Consider the following 5,041-nt stretch of genomic DNA (forward strand, 5'->3'; position numbering starts at 1 on the left):
CCCATCTTCCCACTCCATCGCCCCCCCCATCTTCCCACTCCATCGCCCCCCCCATCTTCCCACTCCATCGCCGCCCCCCCATCTTCCCACTCCATCGCCCCCCCCCCGTCTTCCCACTTCACCCCCCCCCCCCCCCCCCCCTTGCTCCCTCCTGCTACGTGATGTGCGTCAGTGGCTGCTTTTGGGGCTTATGTACACCATGTGCATCATTCCACAAAGTCGTTCAACACCATCTTTCCACGTCAACTGCTTTCTGACTCCTAGGACCTCACCCTCTATGCTGTTATTCCAGTACACTCGAACTTGAATAGGCTGGCAGCACCTTCAAACACCTTAATGAATTAATTACCTACCTTTCTTTCCTTACTCCCCATTCTTTAGTTCACTCCCCCTCTATTCTTCTTCTCTGCCCAGTCAAGGGCGTGGGTCAGTACTAGCAAATGTGTAATTTTGTACTGTTGAAATTGATTTATGATTTCCAGAAAAAAGTGCAGAATTTTAAAATCATTTTTTAATCAATTTGTCATTAAAATATTAGCATTGAGAAAATCCTTACAGAGCAAACTAATACATGATCAAATGACTAATCATTTTACGGACTGGTTTGTAATCAGTGATAACAAAGTTTTCACTCTGACAGGTTCACTTATATAAATATGTACTTCAAAAACCAAAGATTTAGAGTGAAGTACAGGCATTAGCTACTCATTCATTTTGTGGTGCTGTTTGTACAAACTTGAGAAATGCCCACACTGTGGTGCAAATATCAGTTCTGATTGAAATTCTTGCCCTCTTAATGTGTTTTGAGAGCATCAGTTGTAAAGTTGGGAAGAGTTCAGTCAAGGTCAGAATCAAGGTCAGTCAACCTTGATTTTTGAAGTGTTTTGAAATGTTATGATAAGATCCACTTAAATGCTTCACAGAGTATTTTGGTTTATTTAATACTTAAATTTACTACATAATTCTATATAGGTTCCTTCAGAGTGTGTCTACAGTATTAAAATACAATGTAGGAAAAAAATATGAATGAGAAATCTAAATAAGAAGGTGTGTTCAAACTTTTGAATGGAACTGTATATGTGTGATTTCAGGGTATTTTCTATACAAAACGAGTGTATTGTATTTATAGACCTAAAATCATGCAATATAGTGCTGAGTAAACAGACCAGAGACTGTAAAAAAGATGGATGCCACGTCGCCGTTCCCATTCTTTCAATGAAAATGAAGCCAAAATCTTCCGCCATGTTGGCGATCCTGATACCCGAGTCTGCGCAGTAGAGACCAGAGGAGGGAGAACGACTCTGGAGAGACAGCCCACTCGGCTGCCTCCACAGGGCTCACAGTCAATGGTCCCACCCTGGCTCGGTGTAACCCAGCCCTTTTACAATAACCACACCTTTTTGAATAGAGCTAAATAACGTTTTAAAAAAACGAGCTCTGTGGGGATATAAAAATAATAATATAAGCAGAGGTTACACAAGCTGTTGCATTTAAATAAAGGAGGTAGAATTACAGTATATTGGGAGAAAACATGACTGAAAGTTGTCTGTTTTGCTATTGAAACCTATGGGGATGAGTGGGGGTAAACAGCTTTCTGCAATCAAACAGCAGGGAGCGCCGGACCTGTGGTGGCTTCACTTTTGAGAGATGTTGCTCTGTCCAGCTATACACAGTCTATGAAACAGATACAGTCACTTTTAAAACCAGTAGGGCAATAAACCAGCCTTTCATGTGAAGATAAGATCTTAAGAATCTTTACTTTTGGATTGAGCCAAATGAATGGATCGTAATGAATGCATGAATGGGTGAATCAATATATATCTCCCCAGGGAGTATAACATTATACCCAGTCTAGAACCTGGGTCTTATATTGAGAAAACATAGTAGGTAATACCACTGCTTAGAAATAGAAACACAAGCTGCATTCCATTCCACATTGTGCTGGTGTTCCCTACATACTAATCATGTGATGTTGGCTAAGGAACACTCAGCTGATTAAATCCCTTCATTGAATGTGACCTGCACTGTTTGACTGCTCCACTTCTTTCTAAAGTAACTAGCAAACTAATGAACTGCAGCCATGTATCATATTAAGTATCTAATGTAATTTTATGGACATACAACAGGTTTATGCTATACTTGAAATGTGTTTTACTGCTTGTGATGGGCAGCAGCTGTTTTAAGCCCTAAAACATGTGATAGCATGCAATAAACCTTACTATGAACTTCCTGTGTAGTAATAAACCATTTTTTTTACCCAATGTTCTCCCCAATTTATCTTTTCCATTTAACAAACCCCCTCACTAGGATTCCTCCAATTACTAGCAATAAGAGTGAGTCCAAGCACATGCCGTCTCCGACACATGAGAAGTCATCCACAGCTCCTTTCCAGCTGCTACTGATTCAGCATCACTAGGCCGCCAACAAACTTGGAGGTAAGCTCCAGATCCCCGAGTCTGATCCATCAGCTAACTGATGCCTGTGCCAGCCAGCATCACAATGGGAGTGATTGGGAAAGAGAGTGTCCTCTACCCTCTCAGACAGAGCGTGGTCAAATAACTGTGCTTTCTCTCTGGCTCCAGCTGCTGATGGTGAAGAAGCATGACCTGAAATTTTAAACCAGGATCCTCAGGCCACAGTAAAAACATTGTTTCTTCAACTTGAATGTAAAAGTTTCCATTTAATTTAAATGTATTCACTCCTTATGGTTTAGAATTTCAATTCAAAAGTATGAAATCCGGCGCTGAGTGGTCCAGCGGTCTAAAGCACTGCCACTATGAGCGGGAGGTCGCAGGTTCGAACCCCAGCTCATGCAGCCGGCTCTCAGGGGGAGCAAAATTGGCCCTGCTCCCTTTGGGTGGGTAGATGGCTCTCTCTCCCCACATCACTCCTACTGTGATTTCTACAGCACAGGGCGTCTGTGAGCTGATGTACCGAGGCCGAGCCGCTGCGCTGTCCTCCAAGCGCGCTGGCTGCTTGGTAATGTTGCATCAGCAGCAGCTCGAAAAGAAGAGGTGGCTGGCTTTACATGTATCGGAGGAAGCATGTGTTAGTCTTTACCCTCCTGGTGTGTTGGGGCATTACTAGTGATAGGGGGAGTCCTAATGAGTGGGTTGGGTAATTGGCTGTGTAAATTGGGGGAAAAAATTAGAAATAAAATTATAAAAAAAAGAAAAAGTATAAAATCCTTGTGTAGTCCACTTTAACTCCCAGCTTGCTCACCTTCTTTGTTTTGGTGTGAAGGGTGAATTAGGGCATTGGCATAGGAACAGAATATCACAAACAGGTGGATTAGTCTCCCCTTAAAAAGATACCGCAGAATAAATTGTTTTAAAATAAATTTATTTTGAAAGCGCGCCAAAATCTGCACCCCCAAGCAATTATCTTTATCAAAAAGATGGTGTGTACGCGCTGCCGAGAGGGGGGTGCTTTTTTATAGCGGGGGTGCTGATTTCTGATTGCTGAAGTGGAGCACCCCCGTCAGGAAAAGCACCCCCCTCTTTGCAATGCGTATACACCGTCTTTTTTATAAAAGACACCCCCCCTCCCCTTTGGCATGCAGACAAGTCACTCAGCAATATGGTGACAAACCCTTAGACTGGGAATTCATGTATTTGGTGTAACAATAGATTAACCCTTATTTATAAACAGAAATGAAAGAATTCTGAGGATCATTTTTAACATGGTGGGGAGTCTGATTTTGACAGAGAGCTAGAATTCTTTACAACACCTGGCAAAGAAACTCGCCGAACTCATAACATTCTGCAAACCAGTTTATATGAATACATTATTGTGTATATAATATGGAAGTAAGCGGGCAACACACAACCAGTTTGTAGCATGTTTACATGGTGGTATTTGAAATGCTTGCATTTGCATTTGACCTTCCAGCTGTTTTTAACTCCAAGGCACATGATGACTGATGTAGAAATCCCAGCATGCTCAGAGACTGCCCTTTTTCTGCTCTTGGGATTATTTGGGGGTTTTATTGATAAGAAGTGTGGTGTTGAGGGGAGGGGGGACTTTTATAACATTTTATAAGTGTTTATGTGTGTTCATATGTGTTGTTCACCCTTCTGGTGTTAGTATGGAGGATGAATAAGGGTCTTTATCAGGCCGGGATGGTCAGCTATTTCAAGAAAGAACAACTGCTCGTTAATGTTATTTGCTGAATGGGACTATGGCTTGGCCTCATTACTTCACGCCTAGTAATGCTTAATATAATGTGTTCTGTTTCTGTATGAATGCTGATAGAATGGTGTATGGTCTACTTCATGGTCCTGATCCCACAAATACTCCAAGACGTTCTTGTGTGTCTACATTCACGATTCATTAGCAAGAGTTTTGATCAAATATAGGGGATCTGAGATTGCTCCCATTTTAGCATCTGCCCATTGACTTCAAAGAGTCGAAGCTCTTTGAAAGAGCAATTAAAGCTCTTTCACATGCATGCCTTTGTATTTCATTGTATTTGTATTTATATTTTTCCTTTGGAGCTGTGTTAATATTCATGTGAGACGTGCTAATTGGTGACAGTGTGGATTTACAGTATTTGTTGTAATGCAGTATAATGGTATGCATGAACTCTCCGTCTCCGTCTTCTGGATAATAGCTCCCATTGGATCTGTTTATTGGACAGAAGCATATCAAGCTTTGATTTTGTCACTGCAGGCTGTAATGGACTCCCTCCGCACCTGTGTGTGTTTGTGTGTGTGTGTGTGTGTGTGTGTGTTTCTGTGATGCTTGCTTTTTTCAGTACTAAGTGATTGATCTTATTAATGAGGCACCTGCAGGAAATAATGTATCAAACTGAGGAAGACTCACTGGGTGTCCAGGATTTACACATGTCAGTACAGGCCAAAAGTTTGGACACACCTTCTCATTCAGTTTTCTTTATTTTCATGACTATTTACATTGTAGATTTTCACTGAAGGCATCAAAACTATGAATGAACACATGTGGAGTTTTATGTACTTAACACAAAATGACCTGGCCTCCACAGTCACCGGACCTGAACCCAATCCAGATGGTTTGGGGTGAG

The sequence above is a fragment of the Astyanax mexicanus genome, chromosome 11, assembly GCF_023375975.1.
Source record: "Astyanax mexicanus isolate ESR-SI-001 chromosome 11, AstMex3_surface, whole genome shotgun sequence".
Classification (NCBI taxonomy): Eukaryota; Metazoa; Chordata; class Actinopteri; order Characiformes; family Acestrorhamphidae; genus Astyanax; species Astyanax mexicanus.